The following is an 18,369-nucleotide window of genomic DNA, read 5'->3' as shown; positions in this document are numbered from 1 at the left end:
GTCAGAGACAAACTCCATAGTAACTTAGAAATACAGACCCACAGTGGTCAGCAAGGAACCTCTATCATTATCAGACTGAGACGTGCAGGTAGCACAGTCTAGCTGCTGAATGATAAATGACAAATATTAGCGCACATACTGACAAACAGAGTGACTTTTAGTCAGAACTGACAGACATTCAGGTTTTTCATTCTTTTTGAATGAGCAATAATTCTTGAGGCAAAATGGGAGAGGTAATAACACACAGAGCAAACTATCACAATGCCTTCATCTAATAACACACAGACCAAAGCAAAGAAAGCAACTCAGGGAAGCCTACAGCTGAGACAGTTTCACTTTTTTATGCTATATTTGCAGAAAACGCTTGTTTGGAGGGTTTCTTGTGAAGGCCAGCTGGTGCAATCCTGCTGCAACAGCCCCAATGGCTTCTATTAGTTGAAACAGGCTGGAAATTAAAAAAAAAACAATGCATGTTTGAAAAACACAAAACGCAAAAGTCAAGTGCAAATGCAAACAACAAAGTGAATAATTTTAAAAATGCTTCACAAAGCTGAAAGAAATACATTCATATAGAATCCACTGCAAACACAAAATCGATCACAAACACCTTTGTTGCAACTTTTTTTTTTTGTTGGTACGTTAGCATGTTAAATTTGAATTTTTATCATTTGGAACTTGCAAGTTATCTTTTCAATTTGTAATCATGTGGGCCTTTACAGAGCACGCTCAGTGTTTGGATACAAGATGAGACAATGTTACAACCTTGTTGCCGAGAAATTAAAATTTCCTGACACTACTGCATGTTGGAGTTTTGTAAGAGAATCAAAAAAGAACAACAGAAGTTTGAACGTTTAAAAAGTGTTGAAAGTACATTCCCTTTAACATAAAGCCCACAGTGTGAGAGTACTGGGGATAGAAGTGAGACCAGCTGACTGAACTTGCTGGCCATCAGACTGATTCTATACGATCAGAGCCATCCATCAAGATTTTATTGATCCCTACATAACATAAATCATCTATACCAAATTAATTTACCTGGTAAAGTCTCATCTATCTTGTCCTTTATAAGACAGTGTGATAGCTGATGATAAATGTCATGATTTTTATGAAAAATAACAGAAATATAGTAGTGTCACTTATCATAGAATTATGACAATTCTTTAGTAGCTTCTTAGAGCCATGTGTTTCCCAGTTACCATCATATGCTATGTATTTTATTTACCTCAGAATTACAGTAGCTATTGCAGTAATTTCTGTCTTAACATATTATTATGTCCATTACAATAATTGCCTCTGTGGAGGGTCCCAATTGATCAAGCTTATATAGCAGCTTTATTTTAATCTTCCTGATGTTGTATTGAATCAATCAGTGCTAGCTGTAATGGATGCAAAGCTTTATTTTTTGCTTGTTATTTGATGAGACAAATGCTTAAAGGTACTTTGACAAGTTCATTTTGAATGAAGAGCTGAATGCCTTGTCGTCAAAGAAAAACAAAGTCAGTCCAGATAAACACATTGCTTCAAAGACATCCACTGTGCTAGAATGTCCTTGAGTAAGCGCCTCTCACACTGCTGTTCTGTAGCACAACCAAACCTCTTAACTTCAAATGCATTGGTAAGAGAGGAAAAATCCATTGTCACATGAATGTTGTGACAATTTCTGTAGTTAAAGTCGAAAAGAGGATTCTTCATTTAAGCCCTCTCTGTGTAATGTTCAAGGTTCATCCACATCAAACCTTTTGACTAGCACAGCTGCAGGGAAGACGGCTTCTGGTCCTGTCATTTTTTTGGTCAGATAGTGCACCGCTTTGGTCGAGAATGAAATAAACTGAATGACTGCATTTAGCTGCTTAGCATCAGCATGTTCACTCTGTCATTGTGATTGTAGTAGGTTTTGACTAAGTTCTTTAATAATCGCTGAGTACAGAATCACTGAGATCAAAATCTGTAATCCTTTCTCAGCCGAAGCAAATGGGCGGGCGTTGAGCTAAAGTGATAAAAATCTATTTAATTAAATGTAGCAAACCGAATTATAATATCAAAGTAAGAGTCAGTGTTGTCCTCCAGTTAGAACTCATGCCTGTAAAGTCTCTGTTTCAATTAGACTGTCTACTTGGAACTCACAGTTGTCGTAGAATGAATTCAACCCTTAAGCTAACTAAATCACTAAATCCTGCGAAAAATCTTTGAAGCACAGTTGTAATTTTTAGTTAAAGAATATCAATCATCAGCAGCTTTAAACCCAGCCGACAGTTAAACCCTACCTGCTGGCAGGATCAACGCTAGTTTAGGGCATGAACCTTGTTCTCTTTTTAAGCTCTCCTTCTCTATCTCATTTGCCTAAATTATGTTTCTCCCCTCCACACATGCTGACTCTTTCTCATCTGCCCTGACACAGACCAGAGACCTTTCTGTCTCTCCTACCCCCCACCCTCTCCCACCAGCTCAGACAAACTCTGCGTGGGAAAAAAAAAATCGAGGGGAAAGAGCTTGTCGTTTTACATATCTATTTTTGCCAGAGAGGCAGGCAGGCAGGCAGTCTGGAATGTCAATGTGTGGCTCAGCAGCTTCTGACTGATGTGAGATCACAGTGACGGCTGCAGCGGTACAATGAACACACACACACACACAGACTTTGCTGGTGGGTGAGCAGTTTGCAGACATAGACAGCTCAGATAAGACCAGGTCACCCAGGTAGAGAAAAGCATGCTGTACAGACATGCATGAAGGGAGAATTCCCATAACATTAGTTCAATGAGGAGTGTAAATGTTACGCTGCTTAATTTAATGGCTCTTGAGTGATTAAAAGAGATGGTACTTTGATTTCTGTTCACCCTCAATCAGCAGGCTCACTCATAAATATCGTTTTTCAGCAAACATATCTTCTGAGCATCTCTTCGAGATGATGAGTCAAACACAGGGGCTAACTTGTATCATGTAAAGCCAAACACTGGAGTCAATGATAAAGACAACTCTGGCATTTCAAACTGCAGAAAAGGTCACCACTTTCTCATTCTGCTAGCCAATGCTCTCAGTCCCAATTCAATTAAACTCAAATCTGCTTTATTGCTTGGACACACACAACAACTATATTGCTGCACCCATGTTATATTGATTGAGGTACCATAATATTATGTTTCCAACAACAATTGTTAAAGACATAAGAAAGAACCAAAACAATCTATAAAACGTGACCCTTGCGGCAAAGAGAATGGCCCTTACAGTAAATGCTGCTGTATCACATGAATGTTGGTATTATACTTATCCCCCACTAATCCCTATAAACTAGACTAGATTTGTAATATATTACACCCATGAAGTACTTTTCTGTTCAGTTTGTGTACACCTGCGTCCCTTTAAAAAAAAAAAAAAAAGACACAATAAGTCAAATGTAAACCTGCTGCAGCTCCCTTGTGATGGCTTTCTTTTTTGACAGCTGTAAATTCTTGAATGAGAATGTCAGTCAGAGAGGTCTTTGATGAGAAGACATGCAATAACTTCATCATCTGGTAACACAATAAGAACAATCATATCGAGCAATTGTGATGTTTGATTTAGTTAATCATACCCCCCTGATTCTGCAGACAAAGAGGATGGAAACACACACAAACAGGCACAAGACATCTCTCGCGCACCTCGCGCCTGTTTTCACAGTCTGCTGCTCTCTGTTAAGAAGATGCTGTCAGAGAGACGAGGGGTGGGAGAGAAAGGGAGGCGAAGCTGAAGAAACGAGAGAAAGATATCAAGAGGATTGGAAAGGGGGAGATGAATAGCAAAAGAATCAGAAGATAGTAAGACAGTGGAAAAGTGGTAAAGAGAGCAAGGTGAATGTTGAGCTATGTGAACAGGTGTGTGCGTTTCAGCATATATGTACACTTTGGGGCCAGGTATGACTGAATACATTTTTAAAAGACAGAAAATACTCAGAGGAGGTCAGTAGTCAGAGGAGGTTGTATGATGTCGTTTGAAGGTTACGGTAATTATAGGGATTACTGCAGGCTGATGATGGTGGAATGTATGTCTTATAGCTAAAGCAGAGTGATTGCCAAAAAAAAACACATTCCGATGGAACACTTTACGATACAATAGTTGAGTGCATCTTTTTTTCATTTTACCTGAAACGTGACCTTTGTTGTTATACAAAGGATTACTGTCCCGATAAAAAAACCTGGAGCATTGTTTGAAACTACAAACAGCTCAAAACAGAAAAAAGATGTACTCTGCATTCAGCTGTAAAACATAAAGAAGTGAGACATTCTTATTGTTCAGTAGAAAGTCTTAGGAAATGTTGTATTAGATAGATAGTGTGCAAAGTGTTTCAAGACCAAATACTGTAAGGAGCCTTAACAAGATTAGAGCACAAACCAGTTCCAGTTAGAGGTGCAGTTTGGTGTAACTGAATCTGTTAGTTATCGCAAGTCCTTTTCCAACAGACTGTTATCGGCATTACTGCTGTGCTGTTATTTTTCCCGCAATTCTATTTTCCAGAAAGACACGGTGTAGAGGATTTCCTGGCTTCGTGGTTAATAGGTGCCGAATTATAGTCTTGTATTGTCTACAAGCAGACAACGACCATGAGAAAGGCTAACATAGAGCTGGATATAAATCATATGTACACCAGCAGGCAAGTCAGAGTCCCTATAATGATCAGACTTTTTTCTGCAAACATTGGTGAAACCATGGCAGGGTTGGGGACAGCATGCAAATTCTGCACTATATTAACCAGCTGATCAAACCCCGATCTTTATTGCATAAAGGGCTGAGTGCATTGTGCCACATCATGCCAATTCTTTCTGTTAAAATGTTAGTTAGTTAGGCCTGCATGATATGAGAACAATTGTGATAACATTATGCACATAGAAAATTAACAAAGAAATTGCACATTAGAATAAATTTACTGTTTCTATGTGATTCTGCTGTTTGCCATGTTTTACAGAACATATGTTTACAAAATGTCCCTTTACAATTCTAAATAAATTCAAATAAATGTTTTATTCTCCACTCAATTGGCACTTATTGATGACAGATATTCTTGACAGTGGCTGTTCATTAGCGTCATCTGACGACAAATTGTTGTGCGAGCTCGGCCTCTGCACAACAGGTGAAATGTCAAACATGCTGAGAAGGAAAGCATTGCTTGATTAAGAGGTTTTTATTAACGTATTGATAAACTTTGATGATATGTTTATTATTTCGTGCCACAGGGATAACATTTACCAAGCCAGTGATGCAGAAGTTAAAATGCTTACCATAGGAGCACAAGATGTATCTGGCCAAACAGAATGACTGAATTTAAATAAAGAGTTTAGTAACAATGTAAAAAACAGAAAAAAAGACGGTCCCGCGTGTGCAAAGTCTGATCTGATTGGTCAGCCGATCTCCTCTCTCGTAATTGCTCAGTCGTTCAGCTTTGTTCTTGGATATTTCCCGCTGCTTTAACCATATTGGGAATGCTACAGTCAGTCCGAGGGCAGCTTGAGCTTGCTAAAATGAGCCAATAGGCTTGGCTCATCAGTGGGATCTTTGTCTTGTGACGTCACTCCACACATTTTCAACAAAGGGGGCTAGTTACCTGGCATTTCATGCAGGTATTTCTATTGCTAACAGGAGGAGGTAGGAGAACCAGCGGTTCCGCGGATTTTGAATTTTTGCGAAGAGATGTGCCTAAACATGCACAAGACACCGGATAAAAAACACTGAAGAGCATATAGAACCAGAAAAAGCATACGATGGGACCTTTAAGTCAATCTATTGACATGGTGAATACGAGGAAATCAGCTTGTCTGACCTTTACCCGCGCTTAGCAGAGAGTCACCATCAACACATGAAGTTCTTTGGGATCTTCAATGATTGGTGGAATAGGGTAAGCTGGGCCTTCGGGCCCAAATCAGAAGATATTCTTGCCATCAATCCTAATAACTTTCAAGAGGAAACCCCAGAGTTGGAGATGCTGTGGAGATAAATCAAGTTTCTGAGAAACACTTAGTCTACGGGTTTATGCACCGTAACACCTAGTAGCTGATATCTGTCATACCTAGAAGGTTATAATGTTCTGCTTATGATTCATTTCCTATGGAGAAGTATAAATTCAATGACATTACAGTATGCGTAAGGAGGTACATGAAACATTTAGATAAGGGTTACTTAATCATTACTTAAACGGAGGATTAAACAGAAGTGTCCATTTGGATGTCTTATGAGGTAAAAAGTAATCCATATGCACTCTTTAACCTTGCAAAGCAGCTTCTTGCCTGCTCATTTTTTGGTCACCTTGGTTTTAATTTGGTGTCCGTCTATCAGTCTGTATGCCAGGTAACAGAAGGAGTCATCTTCCCTTAGCAAAGCCATCCGACTCCAGTTTGTAAAGCTTAAACAAGCCTGACTGGAAATGAGTGCAGACAAAACGGGATTGTCTGGCCTGCTCGATCAATTAGGACAGAGCAGCAAAGAGAAAGCATGTGGTAAGGCACGGCTTTCAGCATCCTCAGAATTTTTATAAAATGTTAAGTGCATTTCAGAGAGCTTGCCAGGCAATACATTTATCTCCAGTGAAACTCTATCTCTCTAACAGGAACTATCTTCTGACCCCAAGCGCCCCAGCCCACCTTCCCATGTTGGCTCCAGGATCTAGATTGAAGTAAGACCAGAGAGCAGAGAAGAAAAACAAGATGTTTCCCTCTATCCCTCTGTTTCTGCTTGTAAGGTTGTCGGAGAGGATAAACTGAGGAACCTTAGGGGATGAATGTTAGCCAAGCAACCATGTCTCTTTTCTATCACAGCTTTAACTCATTGAAGAGGGAGAAGAATATCAATGAAAAAATGCTCGCACAAGACACAGGGATGGTGGAAATATATCTAAAGATTTGAAAACACTAAATTTCTTGTATGGTGTCATCCTGTTGTATAGTATCTCACCACACCACACTGTGGTACCATACCCTATTTCATAACATACCGTATTGTATTGTACCCTACATTACCGTACCGTCCCATAATGTAGCGTAATACAACTTGTATTAATGTTGAATCGGATGGAACCGTATCATATCACACATTATCTAAACTTATTGGAGGCAGTATTGAAGAAGATACTGATACTAGTATAGTAAAGTAAAGTAGTAAAAAGTAGTAAAACACAGCAAATACTGTATGTAGTTCTTATATCAGTATGGTTGGATGTGCAAAGCTTTTGTTGAATTTCTTCATTTACTTGATTAAATTGACCGTCACACATTTTACAGATTCAAACAATTTTGAGAACTCAAGCCAAGTAGAACTAGCTGAGCGTCCATAAGTGTTTCCTCAAAGGTGACAGTTTAGGTGACCTCACTTCTAATTCATCCGCAGGGGCCAAATAACAGATCACTGGCTAATAATGCATTTGCCTGTGATCTGTCTTGGCTTCACTTTCTCCCCAGACATGCATTTTATAAGTGGGTTTTGGAAGTCTTGGAGACAAATGATATTAGATTCCGGGACTTTGCCATCGTTGTGAGTTTAGTAAATTGATACCCAGGGTGAAAGGGAAGAGAAGGGAGGGAGAAAGGGAGGGAGGTTTTGTCCTGCAGTGCTGTGATCAATCTTCTATCCCAGTATTTTCTTACAGAATGCAGCAGAACTCATATCAACCACAATTCCCATTGGTCTGAACTGGGATTGAGGGTGTTAGGATGGAAGATATAAAATGAAAGGTTTTTGTATGGCCCACCAGCCCTTCAACATATGTAATCTCCAAAAGACTCTAATGTCATTTTAATCTGAAACACTGCGAAATGGCACATTTCCTGCCGTCTCCCTCTGTTTCATGGGCAACAGCACATACCATCTATTTAAAAAAAAAAAAAAAAAAAAAAAATCATCAAAAATCATCAAATTATTTGCTCTCAATGGACACCATTAAACTTTTTTTAAGGTGTAATGAACCAGCTACAAACAGTGTGCTGCAACAGCATTACGCTGAACGGAGTGTAATACAGGTGTGACAGAAACTGGCATTGATCTGTATTTTGCCAAGTCATGCAAAGATAAAACTAATTATCAGGACAGTGGACACTAACGGGGACTGTGATAGTGCTGTGATTTTAAACAGAGATTTTCCATTCTCATTCAGTGACCTGAGCCGTCACCCTCTCTTACAAACAGGTGACATCTATTGAATTGTGTAATGATTCAGAGCTGACAGGTTGGGTTGTAATTGGTGCAAACATAATCCTGACTGGCATATTACTCATAAAACAATAATGAACAAAATAACCAAAACAAACCATTCTTTTTGTTTTTTTAATGTTGCTTTAGTTTTTAGTTGTCATTTTTTATTAAATAAATGAATAAATGTTTCTTATTGGTTTTAAATTCTCAAGTATAAAAGTAGAACGCTACAAAAAAACCATCATACATGTGTTACCTATTCACCTTTATGCTCCTGTTGTCCTAAAACATGTTTTCAATACTACCTTGTTTACTGGCAGCATTGGAGGCATGGTATAAAACAGGACTTTGTGTTGATTATTTTGTTTGAAACATTCTATTCACTTGTTGGCTTTGACGCTTTTGAATGAACTCTTTCAGCATTGACATGTCCGTGTCCAAACAATAAACGTTGAGGATGTGTGTTTTTTTCTGTTGCAGCATCAAAAATACAATAAAACCATATGTACTTTAGACAGGTACACATTTTCTGAGAGTTACAACTCTGTGTGTGTGCGCATCTTTTCTAGCTGTTCTATCTGACCACAGAGAGTGTGACAAATGGATGTGTCAGAGCTTGATGGAGCACTGCGATTGCTCTCCTAGGCACAAAGCTATTACAAGACTATATAGACAGGCCCAAAGAAAAATCCTGTTTCAATCAACCACACATAATCTGGGAGACAAAGAAAGATGTTCGACTGTTGATAGAAAGAGTCTGGCTCTCATATCTAAGGGAGATTGCTCTCAACTACTGACTAGAGAAATAAGTATCTTAGAAAGTTGAATTTGGATTTCAGTGCAATCTTCTTTTAGTCCAACAGAAAGACACATGAAAATCTTATCTGGGGCACAAACAAGTGATACTTTCTTCAGCTTCTCCAGTTAAAATGAATGTACCAAAGTCTTAGATCATCGCTCAAAACTGACAAAGCAAAACCATATGACTTTTCACAAGACTTAATCCTTGAAATTCAAAAGAATAATGAATTCAAAAAGGGGACCCTAAATATAAATGCAAATTTCTGGCAATTCGAATACTAATAATTGCAAAGTCTGAAATGATTTCTCTGCTCAGATGCCTCAAATGTCAGAGGCATTATAATAGCAGCATGTCATTTAGCAGGATTATGTGCATTAAACTTGTCGGGGCTTGAAGTTAGAGAAATATTTTGAGCTTATTGAAAGGTAAAAATAAATGAACAGAAAGCCTCTGCAAACCTCATCGCAACCAACTGCAGCATTTTGTGTGAGAAGCATTGTTGCCACAATACGGCATCTATAGTGATTGATTAGGGGAAGTTATTCTGTGGAAACAGTTGTAATTAGTGTTGAAAACATTTCCACAAATACTTTCAGCCTTACGTTTGCCGGCATTGGTACACAGGTGTGATGTATTTTTCGGTCTGTGAGCAGCCGACTCTCAATGCTCGAAAAGTGCAAAAAGTAGAGCGAGATGAGCCCGAGGTCTGGATACAGTTGAAATGCGTCAATGTCATTGTAATACATTTTTCTGATGTAAGTCAAGTGAAACAGACAGGAGTAAACAGCCTACTAGAGATAAAGCACCGTGACCTTGGACAGGTTTCCTTAAGGTACAGTTCACTGTTCCTTGTGAAGTGCATGTGTGCATGGGAGTGTGTGTGCCCACTTGTATGAGTCTGCAATTGTGTGTGTGAAAAATACTTGCACACACACTACTGAATGTGCATAAAAGAAAGGTTGATGGGTGATGTGTGAGAGCACTCTACATGGAGGTGGCTGCGTATGAAAGGGAGGGGACAATGTGAAGTCATTAGCAGTCAATGTTCTTGTGAGTGTGTGTAAAGAAGGTGGAAGTGTCTTCAATTAGATCCTGCTGGAGCAGAGTGCAACATGATTTACTTCAATATAAGAACCAAAAATATTCCCTTGGTTATACACCAGAATATATCTTATCATATTTTATATATACTTTTTTATTATGTTTATCCTTTGTACAATATAATATACACCTAGTTTTTGTTAAAAATGAATAAAAGTTAGTTACAACAACTTCTGTGAGTTCTATAATATTCTTAAGATCATGGCGCATAAAAAGAAAGCGCTAGAATACGATGCAAAAAAAAAACATAGCAGAGCGGAGTGCTAAGCTCATATTAAAAACTGTTTTACTGAGTTTACTAAGCCCAAAGGACGTGGATCTCCCCACGGAGCTGATCAGACTGCAATGCGCAACGCTGGAGGATGAGTTTATGTCTGTTCGTTTGGAAACATTTGGCCATGTCATAATTCCTGGCACAAGATGACAGTTTGCAGCAAAGACACTCAGTGTGTGTTTCTGACAACATGGGAGCAGGTTTCGGCTGTGATGAACCTTAAAGAGTGCAAACTGTGTTTTGGATTTACGCGAACACTTTGAAAATCTCTCTCTCTCTTCACTGGACTATTTAATGCACTGATCCCAGGGCAGGCAGAATAACCCCAATGTCAAGGTTTCTATTATCTTGAAACACAATCTAAATATAAATACAAGTGAGTAATCTCAAAAACATTTAAATACAAAATATCAGTATTGCTGTTTTCTTCTGTACTGTGTTACATTCCATTATTTCCATTTGCTAAAATGCTGTTTGTAATGACAGAGGTTTTTCTGTTTTAACCTGAAGTTTTATAGTGAATGCCAAAAAAAAGTTCAATTTGAAATAGATCTTTTTGTCATATGATGCAAGGTTAGCATTATGATTCATGAAAAAATATATAGAGCAGCCTACTGTACATCAGTCCCTCTGTCTGTGTTGTGCCTGTACATTTAGTGCACAAAGTTTTCTGCCAGCATTGACATTGCATCCATTGCATTGACGTCAATATGCAGCAGGGGCAAAATGAGACGCAGAGAGGTGAAGGAGACGGGATAAAAAAAGAGAAGGAAGACAAAGAAAGAAAAGAAAAGGGACTTGTATGACTTTTGTTACTGTGAAATTACACATTAATGGGAGGTTGAAACATTTTTCTGCAGGATTAAACAGCATTTTCATTGGACTTGAAATTCAAAATGGGAAATAAAAAGTGCTCCTCAGATAATTAATTAGATGATATTATTGGGCAATTAAACGCAACATTGACAAAGTAGTTATCATGAATAATCTTCTAAACCAATTAATACATTTACACTGAGTTGGTTTACTGAATAAATGGAAACTATTAATGTGCAAATATGTACTATACAATATGAAATGATGAGTAGGTTTGCATATGAAATTATACAGATGTGTCTTTTCAAGTTCCAGTTATTGAATCCAGTTAGGTTGAACTTTTAGCACATTTTAAAAGTAAGTTTAAACTTGGGGCATTCTGCCTTTTTATGTTTACTACTTTTTTGACATCACAGAACTTCAAGTTCAGGTTTTACTAAAAAAAGGTTTGGTAGTGCACCAGTTGTTGACGATCGACTGCTGCAATCATTCTTAGCCAGGTAAGTAAAGTTTAATGTGCAGTTATTAGTTTGATATTTTGTGTTGACATTATCATCAACCATGACACTTACCAAGGGACCATCAGAATATGGGGATTCACAGAAAGCAAGAGGCAGCAGATTCAGACCTTGAAAATGTTCTTAACTACAATAGAGTGCAGTACAAGATTCAATTTGATTGTTTTTTATTTATTTAATTTTTTGTGTGACATTTAAATGGTTAACATTTTTAACTAATCCCTACAGATTGTACTGCGCCACTCTTTTCAAATACTGGTAGACTTGATTCGATTCAGATTTATTGGTTGATGGAAATATTACTACACTGTGGAATTTGAAACACCAAATTGCCATGCAGGACCAGCTGATCACTAAACCAGGGAAGAACCAGTAAAAATGTCTATGAGATACACTTCATATTATCTGTCTACATTATCTGTCTACATTTCAAATGTCAATCTGCGGAAGGGAAACTATAAGTTCAGAAACCTGCAGTTGTGCATTTTCCTTCTCGAACAAAAACGGACACTTCAACCATTCGGTTATAGCTGTGGCTTATTTGGTAGAGTCGTTGTCTCTCAATTGGAAGGTTGAGGGTTTGATCCGCAACTCCTGCTATTAGCAACATGTCTGACACTTAACCCCGAATTGCTCCCCCTGCTGCGTCAGGGGCGTATGACTGTGTGTGAATGGAATTGGTTACTCGATGGGCCATATAACCAGCCATTTGTGTGAATGGAAAATGTTTCTAGTAGTCAGAAGACTAGGAAAGTGCTATACAAGCTGAATTCCATTTAACATTTATATAAGCATTCATAAACATTATTATTCAAATAAGAAATCACGTAGGAATTGGAGCCTACACAATAGGATATGTTCAGTAGTATTGCTTAACATAGATTCTATGGAAACAAATCCCCTTTGGGTTTCCAGCTGAGGAAAGTATCCTGGTCACATGGTTGATAGTTGATGTTGCCCAGTTGATGAGTATTAACAACTTTCTTTCTAAAAGTTCCAAATGTAAGCCTTCAAATATCTTCAAAAACTATTAGCAAAAGACTTGGCAATGCAGCACAGATGTTTTTTTATACTCTTGAAACCATTTGCTAAAAGTATTCGTTTTTTTTATTTAGAGAGACCTTTTCACCTGTTTTCCTTGAGACATCATATTCTCTTAAGATTTGCAAAGAGCTTTTCACTCTTCAAAAGAAACATTAGTCTGCTCATCTAAACTAAATATGTCTTAAAGAAACCGTTTTGTCTATTTTATCCCCTTTGTTGCCACTGCTTCCCATTCATATATTCTGCCCCTACATTCTTCAAAGCACTGATAACCTCCTCACTCTCCCTTCCCTCAATTTTCTCCTCCTCTTCCCATACGCATCCAGCCGGCATTTCCATCCATCCCACTTTCAATCTCTTTCTCCTTCCCAGCTTCAATGTATTCCTCACACGGTGAGGGTTAGCCTGGAAAGCTGTCAGAATCTGTTCTGCTGTCAGCGAGATGCCGAGTGGGAGCGCATTAGATATCGGCCTTGGTGTGTCCCTGACAAGAAACAAGCCAATTAAGGAATCCCCCGGCACTGCTTAAGCCCGGTTATGGCAGAGGTCCCCGAGACGAACACTGGTGTGCTAAATCATCATACCTTTTTTATATTAGAGCTTCCTTGGGGAGAAATGGAGTGATTCTGGATTATTCCCTTTTTTCCAGCTTGCAGGGCTGCCGGCCATCACTCAGCAGCACGTCTTACAGAAGTTTATCTAAGCTGTGAAGGACATTGACATACAGATTTCCCTCACTCCCCCTCTCTGTTGTTCAGTCTCGCTCCGTCAAGGCTAATGGTATTAGGGCAGGAGGAAGTTCTTTGAGATAAGCCTTAGGTCGTGTAGTTGCAATCAATTACTGTGGTTAAATATTGCAATAAAAAGATTAAGGATTAGTTCTGGTGGAAAGTAAAGAAGCCTCAAAGGACGCCTTTGTGAGCATGAAAGCACTTGAATGTGTGTACAGTGGTTTAGTTATTTTATGTATTTACACTCTGATATGTTATATCCGATCTCTCCCAAACTTGGCCTCCAATCTTTCAGCTCTGCCTTGTTTTTTTCTATTGCTATTTTTTTTCATCTTCTGGCCTCCGAACTCAAAGCCTAAATCTGACAGCAGTCCTCTAAAAACGTTCTCAAAACTGGCAAGGAGAATGATAAAGACAGAGGCTTAGAATCATGGTGCATCCTCACATGGAGAGCCTGCATGATGAAAGTGAAAGGCTGTTGCACAAAACTGAAGATAATATCGGCAAATAATCAGAATCAGTATCGTTACCCGACATAACAAGAGAGAAAGTTGGTTTTTGTCTCTCTTTTTAAAATGTGTTATTGAAGGACTAACGCCAACAATGATCCTCTCTCTTTTATTCTTTCTGCTGTTTTTTTAGGCCTGACATTATTTGGACTTCCACATATTTGGTGCTTAGATAAGCGAGTGCGTGTAGGTGTGACTCTATAACTACAGTGCTTGCTACAGTATTTCCTGAAACTTAATATCAAGTAAAAACTTTGTTACACAAAATATTAACCTCCACAAGTTTGATTCTTAAAATTGTAAAGTAATGCGGTGGTTTTCATTCATTAGAAAAAAAGATTTAATTTAATTTGGTGGAATTTGTTTGTTTTTTTGTGCTTTCAGTCACTTTATCAATCACCATATCACTGCTAAGTTTTTTTCCCTTTTAAATATTGTTGCTTTATGGTGACAAAGTCCTTGAGACATCACATTATGTTGATTTGATTTTATGAATGATATATTGAATCTCAATTTTCATTAGAAATTTAACAACAACCTTCATCATATCCATATCAATGCTGTCAATGATGATTTAGAAGCTGGCTGCTTTGAAAAAGACCCTGAAGTAAACTAGTCTCTCATTCGATACACACACACACACACACACACACACACACGCACACACACACACACACACACACACACACAAAGACAAATGTCCTGCTCTAAGATGAACACTTGTAAGGTATCGAGGTTGCACAGTCCAATATTTGTCTGAGCTGTGTTCTAGAGGCAGTAAACCAATGTGCTCCCGCTTACATAACACAGTGTTTGTACGCCCCCGGGAGAGCTGACTTATTGGCTGCCTGGGACCTCTGACAAAAGATAAAAATAGGATTATTCCCTCTTTTTCTGAAGGACAACCATCATTCCTTGTCCTTTAACCTGCCTCCACTCAGTTCCCTTTCTTGTGTCAATGAGTGAAAACAAAAGGCAACATTAGGCATTCTTAATCCCGTAAAGCCTGTTTCATGTAATTTAATGAATAAGCTGTTCTTTTCTCTGCTATGCTTTCTCTTCCCCCCCCCCCCCCCCCAACACACAACCCGCCACTGGGAAATGACTCATGCATATTTCAGCAGTGTCTGCCCATTCTGAGTGGAGCTTATCGTGGCTGCATGCAGACGCCAAATCAACCCTCTTTTCCATCTCCTCTTTCCGCCTCTCTTTCATTCAGCCCTCAGTCGCCCTGTTTTTCATCACTATTCAGCATTTCAGACCATGAGGAGAAAGACCCGAGAATAGAGACACACATCTTTGCCTCATAGAAACAACCTCCAAACAACTATTCCACTGAAGCATCAGCTTGCTGCTGGCATTCTCAAACACACACAATTATTAACTTCTGCAGGGGGAAAAAGTTTGCAGAGTCAAAGTCCTTGAAAGATATAGATCAATTGCTGTTCAATATGCACAAATCTAATGAGTAAATCCTTTCAGGGTGAGTGTGTTTTCTTACTCTGAGGATATTCCCACATTCTGTAAAGTCATTAACAAACATAACAGCAGTCCTCTTTGCATTGTTTCCCCTCGCGGGTCGATTGAATCAGAGCAGGTATAAAAAAAGAAATCAAAGGGCACCTTGCTGGGCATGACCAAGATGTATGTCTGTGTTCACAGTGTTTAACATCTGCTTATAGTGTTCCAGTGTGCTGGAGATGCCTAACATGTGGACCTACAGGGAGATGCACTCTTGTGATGGGGGAGACCAAGTGTAATTACCTAACTGTTTGGAGCATCTCAGGCTTTTCCTGTAATTTTTATTTTAATCAAAAGTATTCCCAGGCAACTCTGATAATTGCACGAACGTGTGCCTGAAGTTGCTAATGAACCCTCACACAACCCACACCAACAGCTAAATCTTCCCTATAACTTTCACCCTGACTAGTATGTTCATAAAACAAAGGCCGAGGAAAAGAGAGAGGTTTCAAATAGAAGTTTCTATTTTTGGCTTTGCTTATTTGGCCTGTTCACAAACACAGTCAGCAGTGGGAGCTGCACCACACGTCCCCGTCTAAAAATCTCGATTGTTGTCATAACATACTCACACATATGACTGACTTGTTAAAGGATCATTGCCACTCACACTTCATAGTGATATCCTCTGCAGTGACCATCTTGTATATTTCTTTTTTTAAAGTCTTCTAGAAATCACAAGACAGAATAACAACAGTGGACCCTCAAAAAGTGGCTCAGATTGAGTCATCACCATGGGCCTGTATTTTTGGAACACATTCATGTATGGAGTACTTGTCCTGCATGGAAAACCAGCAAACAACTCGGCAAAAAAAGTCATGATAAATACACAAGGGGGTTCATGTTTTTCTCACCTTCTTTTCTGAGACAGCACCGAGACAGTTCAAGACTCTAAAAAACTAGGGTGCAACAACTTTCCATGCTCTTACATTTGACTTTTTTTTTTTATGGCTGATGCTCCTTATACCCATAATATCTGACATTGAATAAGCAGCTATAGGTTTATTAGAGTATCCTGCTAAACACATTTTTTTTGGGGTATCATGCAGAAGGCCAAGGTGTCCTGTGTTATAAATGTGGTCCACCACTAATGTAACTGTGGTTAACCTTCCTCCAGATACAACCACTCACCTTCCTCTTTTTTTTTTTACAAGAGTTGTTTACCGGCATTTGATAAAAACTCCTCCATTAACAAAGACCTCAATTTCCACTTCACCTTGAATTTTATATCACATGACCAGCTATAGTCCTGGCAAACTCATCATCAGGTAATCGTGTGGGAACAGTTACTGCATATGAAATTATTTTAAGATGGGCATTGGGACAGGACTGACAGACAGCGGTATATATGCGGAACTAGAAGCAGTGTGCATCTCTGATAGGCAGCTACATGGTGTACTGCTGTATCGGCCTGATACCAGGCTGTGTCTAATATGCTGGGAATTGACTTCCTCTTGCTGGCTCCCAGGTAGTAAGGGGGATTTAAACTATTTTACCTCCCCAGATCTTCACACCTTCCCTCAGGCCCTCTCACCTCGCAGCCTTAAATATTAATGGTAAATCGGAGGATAGAGGATGAGTGAGGAGGGGAGAGGGTTGACAGCTTAATCATGGAGGCAGCAGGCTGTCTCTCTCCCTTGCCTTAACGCTGTGGGCGGCTGTCACCACGACCTACATGATGTAATCACCTCCATAACCCTGATATGGGCCACTGAGGGCCTTGCAGGGAGATAGATAGACGGGGGTGGAGGGGGGACTTTGGGATCTTCCAGTCGAGGACCAGTTAAAGTCCAAATCCACAGAGACTTTGAATCCTGCTCAAAGTGTAGTAAAGACATGGAGAAGACACTCTGCATGACCCTGCTGCGGCATCTTTTTTTATTTTTTTTTATTATTTTTTTTACACCTGCATTCAAATTAGACGATGGTTGCTCAGTTATTTAAATTCCTTCTTTTCTTCTACAACTAATTTCTTTCTATGAACCTGTTTCATGGTAGTTATGAGCTAATTAACACATCAACCCCCTCACATTTACAGTAACAGGTGTATGGTAAAGACACTACAGTACATATACAAGCTGTGACATTAGAGAGATAAGTGTTTTAGTGCTAATAAAGTTATTAAAGGCTGTTGGAATGAAAAAGATTTAAATGCATTTCCCATCTTTCAGTCATACAATGTTTTTGTATAAATTGTGTTGTATTTAAACTGTGGCTCCATTATGTTTAAAAGTACCTCCATAAGAGTTCACAATTGATAATGCTGTTTGGGGATGACTCTTGAAATCAGTGTGAGTTAAACATGGCAAAATATGGAATAAGCAAAGTCAGGTAGTGTGATGGACAGGGTAGGAGGCCCTGTGCTGTACCCCCTAAAATAACTGCCTTCCCATCCTCACCTGGGCTCGGCTGCTGCTTTCTGACTACAACTGAAATACATACTTTTTGACCTCTCATTCTTGTATTCTGAAAGCAGCGAGAGATTCCGAGTACTGATGCAACATGAGGTTTTGGTCTCAGGATGTAAGAGTTTGTTGTCAGCACATCTATATTTTATGATGCCAGTAGCTTTGGTTTGGCACGAGCTGCTGTTTCCACAGTTCAAATTTTTAGCCAGCAAGAAACTTCTGAGGAACTGAAAGCACTTAATGCTAGAACAAAATGGGAATACACCCTATGGGTAGTTGACTGATAAATTCCAGAAGAAAGTGCAGTACATACAGTCCTTACACAAGTTACTGAGAGGCACCCAGAGGTGAAATGAAAGTTTTTGCTGTATGAAGGATTTTTAACTTCATTTTTCCAAGAGTGACAACTATTAAAATCACCCTAACCATCTTTTAGAATTAATCAATATTGAAGTGGACCTTAGAGCTGCTCAACTTCAACCTCTACAATAGACATACTT

At 38.9% G+C, this 18,369-nt stretch overlaps 1 protein-coding gene across 1 annotated transcript in view; it reads right to left on the bottom strand.

Annotated features, from left to right (window-relative positions):
- epha6 (eph receptor A6) overlaps positions 1 to 18,369 on the bottom strand; it is a 152,397-nt gene that overhangs the window by 122,523 nt on the left and 11,505 nt on the right. The window lies entirely within an intron of this gene.

This window comes from Symphodus melops, assembly GCF_947650265.1.
Source record: "Symphodus melops genome assembly, chromosome: 12".
In the NCBI taxonomy this organism is placed as follows: Eukaryota; Metazoa; Chordata; class Actinopteri; order Labriformes; family Labridae; genus Symphodus; species Symphodus melops.
The sequence above is the reverse complement of the archived record's forward strand: the minus strand, read 5'-3'. Positions and strand labels throughout refer to the sequence as shown.